This window comes from Mirounga leonina, unplaced genomic scaffold (assembly GCF_011800145.1).
Source record: "Mirounga leonina isolate KUSES-001 unplaced genomic scaffold, KU_Mleo_1.0 Mir_165, whole genome shotgun sequence".
Lineage (NCBI taxonomy): Eukaryota > Metazoa > Chordata > Mammalia > Carnivora > Phocidae > Mirounga > Mirounga leonina.
Window position 1 is genome coordinate 5951447 of NW_023270415.1, and position 20879 is coordinate 5972325.

Genomic DNA, 20879 nt, shown 5'->3' on the forward strand with positions numbered 1-20879 from the left:
TCCTTACAATTTCTACTGTGAGAAAGGCTACTATTATCTCCATCAATCAAATGACAAAACTGCGGATCTAAAAAAGTTCAATCATCTCTCAAAGCCATATAGCAAAAACAACCGGAGTTCAAATCTATGGCTGGGTCAGGAAGGAAGGAAGAACATGAATGTACTACTAAACACATGTAGTAAGTACATCCCATGACTTGCCATTTTACTGTTCCTTTAGAAATCCCAGTACTTGTTTCCCCCACCAATTCTACCGCTTTTAAGTCTTCATTTTCTTAAATGCAATATAAAAAAAATTCTAAGATTAAGTAAGGGGGGTGGGATGGCAGAACACTTCAAAATTTGACATGGTAAGGTGTTCAAATGAAAAATCAGTTGCCCTCCAAGAACTGATGTGGTCCTAGGTTATGGGAGAACAAGATCCCCTTGGGTACGTAGATAACATGGTTCCTTGCACACGGCAAAGACTGGAAATTCTTCCATACTGTGGGTCATCTTTGCATGGGGATTCTCTGAAAACTTCACAAGCTAAAGAAATGTATACAGAAGAACTTACATATAGTAGCAAAGAAAAATATGGCTGAGTGAAATACTGAAAATGGCCTCCTTTGCTCTGCAGCCCCTGGGCTGTGTAGGTACTGTTCTAAGGGACAAGTGGAGTTGCAGAGGCCCACTCTGCTCCCAGGGCAGCATTCTGCTACTCAGGGTACACGCTGGGGGCCACTGACATGTCAGGGATGCCACAGCTTCTGCAGGCAGCAAGGAATAAACCAGTCTTGGAATGGGAAACCCAGAATGTCACCTGCCTCCAGCCACAATTTTAGAAAGAAAAGACAACTCAGGATCTGGAGTCTCTGGGCAGAAAGTAAAACTTACTGTGTTGGCTTCTCTCCCCAGCCTGCCAGGCCCATATCCCTTAGGTGGTCCCTGTGTGTCCAGAAAAAAAATCTCCAATTGATGTCAACTGAGCATAAAGCATGCCCACCCCCCTGGATGGCCCATTCTGGACACTTGGGACAGGGCAAGGTAGAAGTTTTTTCTCTTATTATGTAAACACCTACCTAATAGCCGTGATCTTGCCTCTTAACCAGCAAAGCCTAAATACTTATCTGGTCCTTTACAGAAAAAGTTTGTCAGCTTCTGCTCTAAGGCTTGAGCAGCTCCAGCCAGTTCAGCGTGAGCGTGCACATACCTGGGTTATCACCAGGCACCTAACAGTCAAGAACGGAAGCCTAATGGTGAGCACATGCTGCCTGCAACTGTAACACGGCATGGAAACGATAACAGCAAACGGCGAGCCCTCCAGGAGACAGGCCCAATTTCCCAGCTTTCTAACAGATGACAGGGTTCTGGATAGGTCACAGGATTTACTCATTTTCTGACTTATAGGGGAGGGGAAAAGGGAGAAATCCAAAAAAGGATGAATCTTTCCATTACCTGTTTCATCATTTAATCCAAATATCAAAAGACGGGATCTGACTTTCTCCTCAAAACTGTTAAGTGGGACAGTGTTACAACAAGTGATTAAGGGTAAACAGCTTAAAAAAAAAAAAAAAAAAAAGAGTTCCTATGAATTAGTAAGAAAATCACAAAAATCCACAATACATAGTGCATGAGAAAGTATTCCAAATAGTTAACCAATGAGGAAAGTACAAGAAACCTCTTCAGTAATCAAAGAAATACAAATCTGAAAAAGACATTATTTTTAAATGAGCAAGAGTTCCAGTCTAAGATTCCTAGACTTTCAATCTAAGAGAAAAGAGATAAAGTGTAAAAAAAAAAGAAAAAGTACTTTAGAGATGTTAGTTTGAACAAAAATTTTTCTCTTTGCCTAAAACACGTATTTCACAGCCCCACTGAATTAAAGGCAGTGACAACCCTAGAACAGTTAAGTACCCATCTCCCTTGTATAGTAAAGAATTAACCTTATCCAAAGAGAGGTCTGGACTTTACCCCTGGCTATGCGGAGGGGAACCTGAGGTCTCTGGAATGTCCTGCTTGATAGGAGTGTCTTTGTTTGGGGGCTTTAGAACAGTCTAACAATGTGATTTATGATGGGGGCTTTAGGACACACAGTATCAGTTTCCATCTCCAGAAGAAATGAAGACTGAAGACATTAGCTGGACCTCTAAAAAGAACTAGAGACTAAAGGTCAACTACCATGTAAAGATTATAGGACCTCAATAAAAACTCCAGAGACCAAAAACTCAGGTAAGCTTCCCTAGTTAGCATTACTCTATGTACTGTCACACACTCTGGCTAAGAGGAAGTAATCCTATCCATGAGTCCATGGGAGAAGGCAACCAGAAGCTCTGCATTTCAAAACCTTCCAGACTCTATGCATATCTTCCTTTGTCTGCTTTTAATTTTAATTTGTAACCTTTCACTATAAAAAAAATCATAATTAAGTATAGCATTTCCCCCATGGTCTGTAAGCCATTCTAGTGAATCCTCGAACCTGAAGGTGGTTGTAGGAACCCCAAATTTGTAGTCAGTGGATCTGAAGTGAGGGTGGTCCTGGGCATCACCAACAGGTGGCTGGTATCCAAAGTGAGAGTTGTCTTATGGAGACTGTTCCATCTAACTCTAGAATCTTTGTACATCTAACTCTAAAAATCACTGTACACCCACGTTATGGTTTCTAAAAAGAACCTTTGGAGAAGTGGCTGATTCCAAAGGTCTTAAGTAGAAAAATGTACCAATCACATAAGCCTGGAACATTAAGATGTGCCATTAAGCAAAGAAGCTATCAAAGACTAATTAATAAGACCATGTCAAAAGGGCAAAAACTCAACTTGGATGAGCTTTCATGACTAACATGGGGCAGTCTGAGCATTGAAAGAATACTTACAAATACTTAAATAGTATTAAATCTGTAAATATTTATGTTCATAACAATCAAAAAAGGAAGAAACAAACCCTCAGTGAGTTAGAGTAGCAACCTATTATGAAACTAAAAAAGGAAAGGATTTAAGGACTTATCCTCTTTCCTACATGAATTATATTTCAGGATAAACAATATAATGAAGAAATAACTTTTTACAGAAAAGCTCCACCTATTACTACAGACAGAATATGGAAGATGACAACTTCGCAATGAAATAATGGATCTAGACATCAACAGACATTAAAATAATTAAAAGAAATGTGACAGATTAAGCTTGTTGACAAACATGAACATGCTGATCACTTGTCACACTGCTACCAACTCATGTCTCTGTGTTTCAACTGAAAGTATGCAGCTTATCTATAAAATATTCTTGCCCACCTCCCCCCCCAAAAAACACAAACCCAAATTTAATAAAACTTCTACATCTACCTACAGTTACCAGTTCATAAGTAATACGGGTGTAGAGAAAAAACAAACAATATTATAAGAAAACAATCAGGTAAATTCAGAAATAAACATTCTATAGGACAATGACCTAGCTTAACAAATGGCCTCAAAAAGAGAGGAAGAATTCTACCTATTAAAGAAGATATAAGAGACATAATAATCAAATGTAATGTTTGGATCCTGAATCAAACTACTACAAAAAATACTTTTGAAGTAAGTGTGGAAATCTAAAGATGGATTAGGTATTAGAATTACTATTCCTTTTGGGGCATGATAATGGCATTTTAGTTATGAAATAATGAATTCTGAAAAATTAATGTGTAAAATGATATTTGAGATGTTTTACAACAGTCTAGCAAAAACGAAGGCAGAAGGGGAAGAGAGAGAGAGAGGGGGAAAGGTAAGTACGGCAGAAGGACAGGTAAAATCAGTAAAATACTGGTGACTATTAAAGCACATAGCATGGACAGATTAGATTCAGCACATTATTCTCGCTACTGAAATGGATGGTTGGGGGGGGTGGAGGGATGGGTTAAATAGGTGATAGGGATTAAGGAGTGCACCACCTGTCCTGATGAGCTCCAGGTGATGTATGGAAGTGTTGAATCACTATATTGTACACCTGAAACTAAGACTGTATGTCAACTAACTGGAATTAAATAAAAAATTTAAAAAATATATTCTCTCTACTTTCGTATATGTTTGCAAATTTCCACAAAATAGTACAAAAATTATCATAAGTATTTTGCAAATCATATTCAACACTCATATATTATAGGTGGGGATCTACTATAAATAATTATGACCTTCTTGGGAAAGCAATTGGTGCTCATGGGTAGATAAGTAAATGTTCTATAAACATACATTTCTCTTAACCTAATAATTGTACCATAAAAATTTTCTTATAGAAAAAATTTGTAGTTGAAGTACATACAGAATACTTTACTACTTGTGAGTAGTGTTAAAAATACTCGGCCACTCATTCATCTACTCACATAGTAAAATAGGATATATAATAATTTTTAACAAAGCTTACAGTGTTGAGTGAAAACAATAATGCAATGATTACAGATGTTTAAAAAGAATAGAGGAAAAAAGATGAGAAAGAAATACACTGAAACAGTAAAAATAAGTACCTCTAGTAATGAATTAGTAATAATCTAGTAAAACAATTAGCTGCTGCCAGAATACATCACCTTCCTGGTTATAATCTGACCTAAAGTGAGGGAAAAACAACTGACTTTTATATAGGAGGAGCTTAATGGCCCTGGTTTAAATTCTTTTTCTTTTTTTTTAGATTTATTTATTTATTTTTGAGAAAGAGAGAGAGGGTGCATGTGAGCAAGCAAGAACGGGGAGGGGGGAGGGACAAGCAAACTCCCTGATGAGCAGGGAGCCTGATGCAGGGCTCCATCCCAGGACATGTGGCTCAATATTCCATTGCCTTTTTGCGTTAACTTCCATAATAAGTAAATATAAAAATACAACAAAATAAAACTTACAGAGCACTTCCAGAGGTTCCTCACCCCTACAAGAGAAGAAAAATAGTATAGCTAAAAGCTTAGCTCAATAACCTGTTTTTTCTGTATTTTGGATATGTTTTTGTTTTTGCATTTTTGAGCAATGCTAGGAGTTATTCACAAAAGCAAGTCCATTCTATAAAAGGCTGCTGTAAAGAACCCTGTCTGTTCTGAAACCTAACTCCTGACAATGCCTATATAAGGGTGACAGGCATGTTAGAAATTATGTGTCCCACACTTCCCATCATTCATGCTGGACAAAAATTTTTTAATTTCCCCCCACACCTAGTGGTCATATTTTCTCATGTTAACAGCAAGTTATTGAAACACTTTCTGAAAGCAGCTTTTCATTCTGGTAAGACAGTGCTGAGAAAATTTATTTTTCATAATTTCTCAAAGAGAACTGTGAACTTGTTAAATAAGTCTGGACCCAGCATATATCAAATCTCAGCATATCATATTTGCAGCCAGTCCATGAACAAGAGAATATACAAATAATGTATAATATATAGGGGCTTTGTGAACAATTGCAAATACAATGAAAATCACAACTTCCTAAAAGTAAGCACATATGTACAGAAATATACAAATCAAACTTGCATTTTATACCAGTACCTAATCAATATACAATATAAAGGATATGCAGAGCTTTCTCTCAAACTACACTGTAGCCTTTAATTTTTCAGCAAAAATCACCACAGACATGAAAAATAAAATTTACTTTCAAGTTAAGAGTTTTCCTGGACTATCACGGCAAGGAGAAGAAATTTGACCTTGAGGATACCGAAAATACCTGTCTATTCAAGATTCTATAAGATAAAGTTTATGTACAGGGCTCAAGCCATCTATTTAAGGAAACAGACAAAATTCAATCTCTGTCTTGAAGGGCTGTACAATCTTATAAGGTTAACAAAAAGCCAGATATGAAATAAATAGTAAATGTCCTGGAGTTCCATTACTCTTACATGAGCACTCTGTCCTGTTCGATACAAAGGGATATCATATAGATCACCATTTTTCCATCACCTAAATCTCCTCATGATCCTGCCTGACCTTAAATTCTTTCTTCTGTACCTTAGCTCCTAAATCACTGGAGTCTTTTCTAAAAAATCTACTTCTGTCTTTAGCTGTTACTTTGACCCTCGATTGCTGATTTTTAAGTGATCACATCATAGTTTCACAGCAAGATTTGTTTGGTTCAAGAAAGATTTTAATTCTACATTTAATTTTTTTCCATATTTCACATATTGGGCACATAGGGTGACAGAAACGAATTTTTGTATAAGTAAAAGTTCTGATTCAGATTCTACCTGAAAAGTATGGTTTATAAAAATCATTAAATACTCTAAATGGGTAATAAAATAAACATATTCATATTTTAAATTCTCTTATTAAAAGAAATAGAAAACTTCTATAAAGACTAATTTTGTGTAATCTATATGTTATAAAATTTTATTGAATTACATGTCCTCTAGACAATCCATGAACCACATGGCTTTATTATCAACTAAAAACTTGTAGAGTTTAAAAAATCTTCTCATCACTACACATCTAGATTTCATTTGCTAATGTGTAAAATGGGAATGTTAACAATACCTGTCTCATAAAGCATTTTGAAAAACAACTAAAAATATCTATGCCAAGAGCTTAATATTTAGCACAATGCCAACTGTACATTACAAACTTCAAAATATTAACCTAGGAATAGGCAGTAACTCTTGCAACATAACAAACTATTCAAGAGCATCTACTGAGTGAATAGGCTCTCACAAGCAAAAGTACTCTTGGAATACTACTTGCGTAAATAAATAATAAAACAGAGTTCAAATAGTTAATTGAGAGAGATCTCATCCAACTAGCTAACTTTTGGTAGTTTCCTTAGAGCCAAGGTATTCCAAGACTCTTTAATTAAAAAATAGAGGGACGCCTGGGTGGCTCAGTCGTTAAGCGTCTGCCTTCGGCTCAGGTCATGATCCCAGGGTCCTGGGATCGAGCCCCGCATCGGGCTCCCTGCTCGGCAGGAAGCCTGCTTCTCCCTCTCCCACTCCCCCTGCTTGTGTTCCCTCTCTCGCTGTCTCTCTCTCTCTGTCAAAATAAATAAATAAAATCTTTAAAAAAAATAGAAAAACAAAAATAATAATAATCATCTCTGCCTTAAACATCTCCAAAGTGTTTCTCCTACTGACCTTTTTGGGTTCACCAATGGTAATCAACTTTGTTTAACATGTCATATGTGAATAAGGACTCCTTGGTCTGTGTACTCCTCTTTCCCACTTATTCCCAATTAAGCTATCTAATTCAGGGCTTACTACTGCATACCCACGCTCTGACAATAACCTGAGCTCCTTCTACCCAGTGGATTTCAACTCAAATCAGTCCTAGAAGACACTACCAACTAAAAAATCTGAGGTCTTATTTTAATGTCACTTTACTTCTCCCCAACTAAAAATGCTTCATACATCTACTTGTCTAAATCCTTGGAGTAAACAATCCAATACTGCCTTTCTGTGCTTCATTACATGAAGCTCCATACCATTTAAAATGACCTCCTGATGAGAGATGAATAAGCCTTGGTCTTTAGTGCCTTTACTCATGTCATTTCATTGCCTCCATTTTGTAACCATGATGTCACCAACATCCTGTTGTAAAATCTTCACCAATCTACTGGCTGCCAACAATCTTCCTTAAACACTTCAAGCCCACAACTTCAAATTTCTACTAATAAAATAATAGTGTTTGTATCCAGAACATAAATAAATGTCTTGCTCTACATTTTTCCCCACCTGCCAAATGCCTTACATTCCTCAAACTGTATTATAAATAGCTACAGAAAACTTGGCCATGCCTTACACCTCTCTTCAAGATACCACAGTGTCTTGTACACCTACTACCAAGATATTAGACAGTCAATAAATGAGGCCAAGGCTATGGAGAAGGACTAGAGCAAGAACCACAATTGTGAAATCAGAAATACAAAATGGCTCAAAGAGAATCCACAGGAATACTTCATAAGAATGTACAATTTACATATCCTATATGCTTGCTACCAAAATAAGATGGTCCAAGACAGCTGAATTCACTCCTTGGTATGTAACTGTTAAAACATAAAGCAAAAAGGGGCATTAGTAACCAAGCACATCTTTGGTCATCCTGAAAATGAACAGAATTCATCCTGAAAAAATACTGGAACAGAAGTAAAATAGATCTGGGTTTTAGTCCTAGATTCAACATCTTTACTTCTAATTTCACCAGATCTCATTTCCTTACCTAAAAATTGAAAAGGGTATACTGGCTAATTCCTCCAAGTTTTTATAAAATGCAGATCGATTTACAATAAACTTAGTTCTAACTTATTTAATGTCTGAGTTTCTGAAGATTAAAAAAAAGAAGAAAGTATATGCTATCTTCTTTCAAAGAGCTTAATCACATAAAATGAACATGACACTACAATGCAATACAAATAATATTACAGAGGTATGCAAAAGTTGTATAGAGAAGGAATGGGCAAGAGTTCACAAAAAGGTGTCATTCCAAAAAATACCCAAAAAAGGATATGTAAAATTGAGTTCCTGCTAGATACCAATGATTTACCCTCCTTGATCACATTTGCTAAAATTTAAGAGAATGAACTTAGCAAATCACTAATTTCCTAGAAAAAAATCAATCATTAAAAAGAGCTAACCCTTTTTATCAACTTACAAAGTTGGGATTTCTAATTAAGCACATTTTCCCGTAACTTACATAAAATCTATCAAATTTCTAAGTGTATTGCATCTAAATGATCTAGAACTAAGTTCTTACACGCAATGGTGAAGTGCCACCATATAAGTGAACTGCTGCTGAAAGAATTATAAATTAACTGTATGACATAAAATTTCAGCCTTAGTACATAACACAGTATTACTTTTCACCAAATAGTCAAGATTTTCTAAAATTTGCCATAATGTTCATTTTCTATATAAAATTACTTTTTATAAAATGAAATCATACTTAGTGTGACACAAGCTAGCCCAATTTAAAATTAAAAGCAACAGGTCAGTAACTCAATAATGACATAAGATTTTCTTAAAATTATTATGTGGTTCTTTACCTAAACAATGTCTTTAGTTTCTATCCATTGAGACAATAACTATTAAGTGACCATTATAAATACTTATGTATGTATATACAACTATATATGGGGACAGAGACAGAGACCCTGTAAGGAGAGAGCATTTATCAAAACATGTCAAATATAGTCTAACAGTTATTAAAACCGGGATTCTGGCCCATTAATAGATAACTTATGGAACGAAACAGATACAAATATATCTTCATATACACAAATGCAGATAAATAATAATAACAGAATTTCAAATTGGGGGAAAGGATAAATTGTTCAAGCAATAGTACTATAACATATGGCAATCCATAGCATGCAGAAAAAAACTTTATCAGAAATGCCATCAGCTTTTACCCTTTAGGTTACTTCTAATGACTGAAATGAACAGTGCTGACAAGACTAGAAATCGGTACAACTTACAATGAGATTTAATTGGCAATATGTATCAAAATTTAAATTGTGCAAATTAAAAGGAAAAAACCAGCAATTCTACCTTTGAAAATATACTGGAAGCAAATAAACAGACAAGTGTACAAAGGTATATATCCAATGACTTTTTATTTTTAACAATGAAAAATTAGAAAGCTATCAATCGTGATCAAATAAATTATGGTGCAGCTATATGACATTATTTAGACATTTAAAAATGTTAGCTCTATACATACTGATTAGTGACATATTTACTGTTCAATAAGAAAAACAAGTTACAGTATATGTGATTCTGTTTGTGGATTTTACTGTTATTTTATTAAAACTAATGGTGAGGGAGTACATGTATACTCAAGCATTAAAAAAGTCTGGACCATTGCAACTTTTTCTAGATATGTCTCCTGAAGCAAAGGAAACAAAAGCAAAAGTAAACTATTGGGACTATACCAAAATAAAAAGCTTCTGCACAGTGAAGGAGACAATCAACAAAACTAAAAGGCAACTTATGGAATGGAAGATATTTGCAAATGACATATATGATAAAGGGTTAATATCCAAAATATATAAAGAACTTATAAAACTCAACTCCCAAAAAACAAATAAAATAAAAAATGGGCAGAAGACATGAACAGACATTTCTCCAAAGGAGACACGCAGACGGCCAAGAGACACATGAAAAGATGTTCACCATCACTTACCATCAGAGAAATGCAAATCAAAACCACTATGAGATAATACCTCCCACCTGTCAGAATGACTAAAATCAAAAGCACAAGAAACAAGTGTTGAAGAGGATGTGGAGACAAAAGAACACTCCTGCACTTTTGGTGGGAATGCAAACTGGAGCAACCACTATGGAAAACAGCATGGAAGTTCCTCAAAATTTAAAAATAGAACTACGATTCGGCAATTGAACTACTGGGTATTTACCCCCAAAATATAAAAAGTTATTCAAAGGGATGCATGCACCCCAAGTTTACAGCAGCATTATTACAAAAGCCAAATTATGGAAGCAGCCCACATGTCCATCAACTGATGAAAGGATAAAGATGTGGTGCGCACGCATGCGCACACACACATCACATGCAAGAACATTATTCAGCCATGAAAAAGAATGAAATCTTCCCATTTGCAATGGCATGGATGGAGCCAGAGAGTATAATGCTAAGTGAAATAAGTCAGAGAAGGACAAATACCATATGATTTCACTCATATGTGGAATTTAAGAAACAAAACAAATGAAGATAGAGGGGGGGAAAAAGGGGGGGGGAAACCAAGAAATGACTTAACTAGAGAACTGATAGTTACCAGAGGGGTGGGAGTTGGGGAGATGGGTTAAATAGGTGATGGGGATTAATGAATACACTTATTGTGATGAGCACTGCATGGTATATGGAATTGCTGAATCACTATATTGTACACCTGAAACTAATAACACTACGTTAACTAACTGCAATTAAGAATATAACATCAATCTTTTTACAATGGCTATTTCTGGATGCAGGACTTTCACTTTTCTCTGGTCTCCTTAAAAATCACATTTATAATCAGAGGTAAAGATACTTATTTCCATTTTGAAAAAGAAAAAAACACAACACTTTATGCATCACAAAGAAATAAAGAACCTGAAATACGATGCCCTAGAAGAGTTGGTCCAACTAAAAGAACAAGACAATGACCCCCATCTCCTGCTCCCACTCTAGCCTCGACTCTGCCATCACAGTGTAGATATACCTTCTGACTCTACCATCTTCCCTACATGGTCATTCATATTTAGTTCTCCAACTGTTATCTTTACATACATGTAAGAGGGAAAACAGAACTGTTAAAAGAACATGAGATTTGGAATCAGAAGAGCTATATTTAAGTCCTATCCCCACTATTGACTGTGTGACCCTGACTAACCTCATCAAACTTACTTTATTTTTTATAAGATTTTTTATTTTTAAGTAAGCTCTACACCCAACGTGGGGCTCAAACTCACGCCAAGATCAGGAGTCACACGCTCCAAAGACTGAGCCAGATAGGTACTCCTAAACTTAAATTATTTTGACTACAAAAAGAAACTCCCTATCTCACAGTGTGGTTGTGAAAATGTAACAAACCTATGAACTATGCAAACTGAAGGGCAATACAAACATCAGTTACTGTTGTTTACCTCAGATCTCTGCCCCCAGGCACAGGACTAGCACTCAGCTGATGCTAAATATCTCCCATTAGCAATCATGTTGTTACCACAAACCTGACACATCCACACTTCAATTCAGTGCTTTTCCTTTAAAACTATTCCCTAACTTCTTTTGTCAAAAAAGCTATCATTCTCCTGTTTTTCAGAACTTTAGTTTTTTCTAAAGTCTATCCATTTTTCCTCTAGAATCCAACACTTTATTTTCCAGTGACATAACCCTTATTTTAGAGCCTGGAAACTATTCTCGCTGCCTTTAAGTCTCCATCTTGCTCCAAGTCTTCCTGAGCATTCGCATCAGTTATAAGCACTGTCATCAGGCTGCATCCCTCAAGAATCTTCCCTAGAGCCTCACAGTTGCCCACAGGAGGACACAAATCTATGGCCTACCATGCTCTGTAGCTTGTTTCTTTGCAGCTATCTCTCCTGCCACCTCAGTAGAGTACCTCACAGTTTCACTGCATTTCATTATCTGCTCCTTTAAGAATGTGAATTTGCCAACTCTGGCTTAAAGCTACATTAATATTAAAAGGGCAGACTTTGAAGCAAGATTTACCTCTATATGAATGAATCCCATCTCTCCCAATGAGGCTCAGATAACCTGTACACATCAGTTTACCATCCATAGACTGAAATGATACCTTTTACACAGTGTATTTCAGACTCCTTTACTGTGCAAGGACTATAATAAAAGCTCTAAAAATGGTGGCGATTATAACTTTAAACTCCAACATTCATGGACTTCATAATTACACCCGAGTTTACCTTTCTAGAAATATCTGTATTCCTGTACATGAAACTTATATTCTCTCACTTTATATACCCCTGCCGAATTCAATTCCAATTTCTGCTAATATGAATTTTACTCATCCAACTATGGTCCAAAGACATGGTTCTATTAGCACTTCTGGGAAGTTTTCCCTAACCACAGGTGGCCCACAGTACTCTTATTCCTCTGCATTTACAGAGCTCTTACTAGCTATGTAAGGTAGTAGGAATTATCATAGAAAAAAAAATCTCACATCATAAAAAGGACATTTGTTCCACCTGGATCCTCTTTGGATACAATCAGCTATAAATGAGGGGGAGAAGGAGATATAAACCCATCTCCCATACCTGTGAAAAACACTGTCTATCCAATTTATCAATTGGAGATTAATTTACAATTTCCTCTTTGAGAGACTGCCACCATAATGATTAGGTCAGCTATTCCAGTTTATTGTCAACTACTCAAAATTTAGAACTAGCTTCCTTATGGGAAAAACAAAGGGAACAACCTCAATTTCTGACTTCCCAAACTGAACACATTCAGTCATTATTCATTCTCTATTTGTTAAATATCCAACATAAGCCAGAAACTGGACCAGGTGCTGGGATTACAAGTCCCCACAAGCTGCTTTCAGGTCTAGCAGAATTCACAAAATTTGGATGAACTAGATATGTTGGCCCAGAAGTTTTGTAGAGAAAGAACAAGAATTAGGAATAATTTTGTCTGATTTGTAATTCTGCAAATTGCAATTTGACCTCAATGAGGGGTCACTGTGTGCTGCACCAATGAAAATGTTTACCACAAACAGAACGTCTAGGTTACCCAGGGGACTAAAAACTGGACTTCAAACCCTCCAAATCAGATTATTTCCATCTGATCCTACCCTTTTTCTCTGCCAAGAGGAAAAGAAAAAGAGAAAAAGAAGAGTAGGTCAGTCATTTTCCTCACATTCCCCCGAAGAAAACTTTTTCCATAAAAGTTCAGAGCTTCCAAAATGAAGCTACAACTAGACAAGCAACTTCCTATAAGACAGCACCCAAAGAATGTAGACAACAGGAATACTTTTAGTAGTTTGGCTTCAGGTTTTTTCCCTGTGTATACAGAAAAAATGTATGTGTATATACGGACAGTTTGGTTTTACAAAAATGAGAAAGCATCATGCATACTGCTATACACCTTGTTATAACTGAATAACATAATGTGGGAATCCTCCCATCAATACATATAGATGTATTACACATTTTGCTGTCCTGCCATTCATAAAAATTATGTAAAATGCATGACTTACAGACAACTTGAATTTGGAATATTAGTAACAATCTAAAAAACAGAAGTCCCAATACAGAATATCATTAGATTTGTCATTCTGAATTAGTCTCATTCGTAAAAATTTAATTCACTTTGTAAGTATTATTGCATTTAAACATGTTTTCTCATATATGCTATGTCATTTGATAACTTCTGCTTAACAGAAATTCAAAAAAGCCATTAAGACGAATTTAAGTCAAGTTTGCTAGAAAACGGCTCTCCTGCCTCCAAATTATACCAAGTATGGAGGCCACATCCATTTGAAATATAATATCCAGGGCTGTGCATGGTATAATTTTTAAGGGATGGCAAGATCAAGTTGTGACACTCCCTTTGTTTTTTTATTTTATTTTATTATGTTATGTTAATCACCATACATCACCATTAGTTTTTGATGTAGTGTTCCATGATTCACTGTTTGCGTATAACACCCAGTGCTCCATGCAGAACATGCCCTCTTTAATACCCATCACCTGGGTAACCCATCCTCCCTCACCCCCCCTCCCCTCTAAAACCCTCAGTTTGTTTCTCAGAGTCCATAGCCTCTCATGGTTCATCTCCCCTTCCGATTTCCCCCCCTTCATTTTTCCCTTCCTACTATCTTTTTTTTTTTTTTTAACATATAATGTATTATTTGTTTCAGAGGTACAGGTCTGTGATTCATCATTCTTACACAGTTCACAGGGCTCACCATAGCACATACCCTCCCCAGTGTCTATCACCCAGCCACCTCATCCCTCCCACCCCCCACCACTCCAGCAACCCTCAGTTTGTTTCCTGAGATTAAGAATTCCTCATATCAGTGAGATCATATGATACATGTCTTTCTCTGATTGACTTATTTCGCTTAGCATAATACCCTCTAGTTCCAGCCACGTCGTTGCAAATGGTAATTTTTTTTTGATGGCTGTATAATATTCCTGTGTGTGTGTGTGTGTGTGTGTGTACACCACATCTTCTTTATCCGTTCATCTGCTGATGGACATCTGGGCTCTTTCCATAGTTTGGCTATTGTGGACATTGCTGCTATAAACATTGGGGTGCCTGTACCCCTTCAGATCCCTACATTTGTATCTTTGGGGTAAATACCCAGTAGTGCAATTGCTGGGTCGTATGGTAGCTCTATTTTCAACTTTTTGAGGAACCTCCATACTGTTTTCCAGAGTGGCTGCACCAGCTTGCATTCCCACCAACAGTGTAGGAGGGTTCCCCTTTCTCCACATCCTTGCCAACATCTGTCGTTTCCTGACTTGTTAATTTTAGCCATTCTGACTGGTGTGAGGTGGTATCTCATTGAGGTTTTGATTTGGATTTCCCTGATGCCAAGCGATATTGAGCACTTTTTCATGTGTCTGTTGGCCATTTGGATGTCTTCTTTGGAAAAATGTTCATGTCTTCTGCCCACTTCTTGATTGATTATTTGTTCTTTGGGTGTTGCGTTTGATAAGTTCTTTATAGATTTTGGATACTAGCCCTTTATCTGATAGGTATGGCATTCCCTTTAAATGTGAACACAGGTTTTCTAAACTCTTAAGATCCACCTAATTATGCCTATAGCAAAAGTGTTATAGTTCTATGCTTCATTTTATAATAGTCACCTAGTTTAAAAATGAAATCAAAACTATATATAGTAAATACTGAATTAGCTTCATTCTATTAAACTATATGTAAACATACAGCAATATCAAAAAAAGGATGTGCACAACTGGAATTTGCAGAATAACGGCTAAAGCAACCATGGGTATATTAAAAGTATGGTACTGATCTGACTAATATCTCAACAGATTTTTCTGGATACTTGCTGATCAATTATTATGTGTAGAATATGAGGGAAAAAAATAATGTGCATAGTCCCAAACCAGTAACAAAGAAATGGAAATGGGTCACAATTATTTTCATCCCTTAACATAATTACAAGCCAATAAAATTCGAGAATTCAAAAGACAGCAAAATCATGGGAGGGAAGGAGGGTGGGGTGTCACTCCATAATCCTCAGGGTACTCACTAAACAACTGTGAAAGAAACAAACCAATGAAGGGGTGCATGAAAGCACTCACATACTAGGAAAAAGTAATTTAAAAAGACCTCAACTTTACTGAGGGATGGAAAGAAATGCCATTCTCTCAGGGACCACACAACAGAAGTTTACTTACAGGCAATTAGGTTTATTAGGCCCACAATAATAAACAAATCAGAAATGTGATAATTAAAATTTACATACTTTTATCTACAACGGTAAGTACACATCTTCCACCTAGCACTCTACAATCTGCTTCTCTAGCATTATATCTATTACAGTGTCTGAAAGCAGCCAGCATTACAATTCATCTTCTTTAAAATTTCCCATAGTTCAAAATTTCCTACAATCTTATATACAAAGCTGACATACAAAGTTCTTATTCATTATTCATGTTGCAGGAGCTAAAACTGTGTGTTGTAGGGGTTTAACATTTCTTGAAAACATAAATGAATGTAGGTACAAGCTGCCTTCTAGCCTTGCTGGGTTTCTTGGAACAAACCTCTGTGCCTTTGCACATGCAGGGTTACAGTACATGACTGTTTCCTTACTATTTACCCACAAAACCCAGAGTCTCTGTAGAGCCCTTACTATCACCATTCTCAGTGCCCGCTCATTTCTATTAGTCCACCCTCAGTAACCTTTTCACTTTTTCTTGTATATGCCAATTATCTCAAGAGCCTTCCCATTTACTATTCGTGCTGTCAAGAATGTTCTTGTCCCAGTCACACAGCTAGCCTCCTCACTTCTTCTGGGTCTTTATTCCAAAGTTACCAGTGAGGACTTCCTTACCACTTTATCTAAACCCCCCAATCCTGATACTCATCTCCTCCCTTCTGTTTTTTTTTTCCCCCTTCCTAGCATATATCTCTTACTCCATATTTTTCTTGAATGTTCACTGCCAAATTCCCAGCATTTCTTGACCAGTGCCTGGCACATAGTAGGTGCAAGTAGGTACATGATAAATCCCAAGCCAAATTTGTTGAGGTGACTAGGCCATCCTCTTAAAGAAAAGTGAAATGACTTATCCATGTCAGATCATGCTTCTAAAAATATCCCCCTACACTCCATAAAAACCCAAATCCCCTTTCGTAACTTTCTTTCAAAGTTGTAATAATGCAATAGTGTAATTATATTTATACAGGACTCCAATTTCCTATAAAGCAAAAACAATTTCTTACACATTCTTATCTTCCTTGTAATAACTGGTTCACTTGTCTGTTGTAAGTAATAACTGTATGAATGAATGTGTGTAGAAAGGGACTGCTAGATTTTCACTTGAGTTTTTTTTTTTTTTTTTTTTAACATTTTATTTATTTATTTGACAGAGAGAGATAGCGAGAGAGGAAACACAAGCAGGAGGAGTGGGAGAGGGAGAAGCAGCTTCCCGCTGAGCAGGGAGCCCAATGCAGGGCTCGACCCTGGGATCATGACCTGAGCTGAAGGCAGACGCTTAACGACTGAGCCACCCAGGTGCCCCTTTCACTTGAGTTTCTTCAGGCACTATTATCTATACTACAAACGAAAGGCTTACATGGGTTAGAGAATAGCATTATCCAAACAAGAACATTTTACTAGATATTCCTGTTTTAAAAAAAATTTGTAGTTACATACAACTGCAAACTAAAGCATATAGCAGGTGCTCAAACATTTGCTGAATGCATGAAAATTTAAAGACAGTCTCAAAATCAGAAACCAAATAAAAGCTCTTCTCAAGCTTACATAATAAAAACTTAGGTTCAGAAGTGTGGCTTTTCAAAAACAAAGGTCTTGTGTCCTCTGCCCTTTTGGACCTTATGAATTTGATTTGCTAAAAGTCAATCTGCCACCCATTCTGAACTTGTATTTGTTAGCAAGGGCCAGAAAATTTTTCTGAGACAAGAGTACTGCTTCACCGTCTTCCCTGTCATCCAACAACAGCAGAAGAACTAGGCCAGTAATTAATCCTAAATTTGACTAACAAAAGATTCAAAATCAACTAAATAAAATTACTTTTAAAAAGTGGACTGAATCCATATCTAATTTCCATCAACAGATATTTATCAACAAAAACACCAACATAAAACATCTCTTTTATAAAACTATCTAGGCTTTAAACACAACACTAAAATTAAAAAAAAACCATAACAGGAATGTTACTGAGAAAATGTGTTCATTTAGGCCACATTCTATTACAACATTAAATACAGAAAGCAAACATATCTTCTCACCCCTAGCTTACAAACCAAATAAAACCCCCAAAATAAAATCCTTATGGTACTTTCGCTTCCCACAGTAATATCTTATCAAAATGGGAAAGACCCTCTTTGTATCAAATATCGAAATACAATAATGTGATTCTTGATTAAACCCAGATTTGTCTATATTAAAAGTCGTCTCCTCCTAAATTGCTAACTTTCCAACCCTTCGGATAACTCCAACAATCAGCATCAACACACAAAAACCTAGAAACTATACAATAAAATGACAAGCACATTTTCATAAGGCCCAAATCATTGCTCTATGTATAGTAAACTTGAGGCAAACATTGTTATCTAGCTTAATGACTTGTGTAGTAATGAGACTCTACCAACAGTGAGCACATTAGTCTTCTCGGCATCCAGGCACACACCACTTCGTGGTATGACCACACTTTAAAGAGTCATGATGGAAAAGACTAGATTACGAAATCATAAACAATAAACATACTACATCCACCAGGCGGTGGAAGAAACTATTCCCCTCAAAAGCTGCCATTTCTCCTGTTGTTGTCCTGCTTCTACTAAGGAAGTTGTGAAATCCGCAAACACACCCCATCCCAAATCTATCGGTGGGGCTGGCGGAGGCTGAGTCATTCCTAGGAGTAACTTTATACCGATCCTCGCACACCGGGATCGGGACAAAGGCATCTCTCCGATCCTCCCGCTGTGCGCTTCGTTCGGCCTCGGCCCAATTCCACTCCCCGGTTTCTCAAGTCAAAGACAGCATTAAGGCTAAGCCTGGCAGCGGTGACGACAAGGGAGGACACGTCCCGGTGGGTTCGGCGTCCCTCGCCCTCGGCCACTCCCGAAATTCGACCCGGGGCTGCCCCGGGCGCGTACAGGGAGGGACCGTGGCGGCCCCGGCCGAGGAAGCCGCAGGTAGGCCTGCACCGGGCGAGCCCGCCCCACACCTCCCGCAGCCCAGTGGGGCTTCGACTCAAACCGCGTGTCTCCTCAGGGGCTGTCGCGCCAGGGAGGCGGCCGCAGGGCAACACCTGCCGCGCCGGATGCGCCGGACCCGCCGGCACACACACCTGCAAGCGGGCGGCGCTCCGCCCGGTGGGGACCCAGGCGTCCCCGGCCCCCTGTGCCCAGGCTCCCCGAGCGGCCCCGGTGCCAGATGGGGGAAGGGGCCACGGGCAGCGACGGCACTTACCTGGCAGCACCTCCTCCTTCGCCGGCGGCAGCAGCAGAGCCGGCAGCCCCTGGTACCATCTTCCGCCGCCGCCTTGTCCTCGGCGGCGGCTACCAACCGCCCATCGGGCACCGCCAACCGACACAACCGCCGGCGTCCCAGGTGCCGGTCGCGGCCCCAAACTCCAGGCGGGAGGGAGGGATCAGGGCGGAGCGGGGTCGCTGTCAGGCCCCTCGGCTCTGGGTCGGGGGCCGGGGGTCAGGGGGCCGCGGCCAGTCAGAGCCGAGGGGCCGGAGCGACTCGAGGACCCCAAGGCAGCGCCGAGGGCTCGGCAGGGCCGCGGACACCGCCGCGGTTGGGTTTGTTATTGTCGACTCCGTCCCTTCCTCCGCGGAGCATGCCGGGAAACGGTGGGCGGGGGGAGGGGTGCACCCCGTGGCCCGGGCGGTGCGGAGAGGCGCGCGCAGGTCCGGAAGTCGGCAGGCAGCCGGTAAGGGGGGTGACTCCGCCCACAGTCGCCGTCGGCAGGCCTGTGAGTTGGCTGTCCTCTTGTGACCCGGGGAGAGCGCTGGGGCGGCCTGTTGCTGTGCAAGCTGTAGTCCGGGCGCTCACTGCCCCAAGGTGATCTTGACCGTCCTTGCTACAGCGAGTTGGCCTGGGTTGGGCCGACCCCGCCGAATTTTGGATTAGCACCAGGTTAAACAACTTACCTCTTTGAACCTGTCGCGGAGGAGCGGGGCCCGCTGAGGTTCCGTGTCCTCGTCGCCTGCCCGCACACTGGGCCAAGGTCTGTAAGAGGATGACGTACCCGGCCGTGCGGCGGGGCAGGCTGGACTGCCACCACCACCATACCCGCGCCGCTGGGACTGCGAGCGGCTGATAAGTGTCTCGGGTAGCTCTGTTAAGTGTGGGGCGGCACAGTGTTTCCTCAGACCAGGTAAGGCAAAGAAAACGCCCGAGAGACAAGAGAGTTAGGGTTTGGTCGACTGGAATGAAGGTGTAAGCGGCGAGACCACCAATTTTCAGCTCTATAGATGCTGAGTTTGTTCTCGAGTGGGTTAGCATGAGAACTCTAACGGGCGGGAAACAATTTCGGTGGAATCCTGAATTTCTGAAGATGAACACTCAGAAGCGACAAGGCCACAAGGCCTTGAATATTAAAATGTGGTTAGCAGAAGTTACACGTAGAATAGTTATATAATACTCTTTAAATTCCTTTTATATCCAGACATATGGTACGAGTCAACGTTTAGAGGTGCTACCAATGTCAGAGGGCTCTTGAGTTGGGTTTGCATAAAAAATGAGTATTGTTACCGTTTTCAAGAGCACCGAAACAGAATAAATACTATTAGGAAGCAAAATTTCCAATCCTTCATTTGTCACGTGGAAACTGACTTAAAACATTGAACGACTGGTGAGCATTAGGGGTTTTCAGTTTCCTTCACACCCGTTTCTGAAAGTTATGTTTGAGAAGACCTTATTTTTACCACTTTCTTTTTAATTTTGCACTCCTGCATATCCCAGAGAGAATCTTGTCTTTGGCAAGTCATTTCACTTGTTCAGTTTTGTTTTGTTTTTTTTAGGCTCCAGTTTTATACTCCCAGCAAGATAGAGCAGAGAAGTGAAAATTAAGAGACTAACTTGTTCTTATGCCTTGGGGGGAGGTATGAACTGGCAAGACTGAAGAAGAAGGATGCTGATTTTATTAGTCACAGCATAGTAACCAGCACACAGAAAATAGGTGGTGGAGAGATTTTGCCAGAAAATTGGTAAGCAAAACAAACTGTTAGGCCTGTAAAGAATATAGGGCTGTTTAAACTTCTCTTTAGTTACATTT

General features: G+C 38.9%; 1 protein-coding gene across 5 annotated transcripts in view; it reads right to left on the reverse strand.

Annotated features, from left to right (window-relative positions):
• Nucleotides 1-19190, reverse strand: part of RB1CC1 (RB1 inducible coiled-coil 1) — a 93158-nt gene extending 73968 nt beyond the window's left edge. For 2 of the 5 annotated variants that reach the window (XM_035011149.1, XM_035011148.1), the window contains exon 1: nt 19064-19163. The gene's annotated coding sequence lies outside the window, so the exon portion shown is untranslated. Of the gene's footprint in view, nt 1-4839; nt 4866-19063 lie in introns of all 5 variants that reach the window. The other 3 variants (XM_035011146.1, XM_035011143.1, XM_035011147.1) reach the window with 3 other exon arrangements.
• Between the last annotated feature and the right edge of the window lie 1689 nt (nt 19191-20879).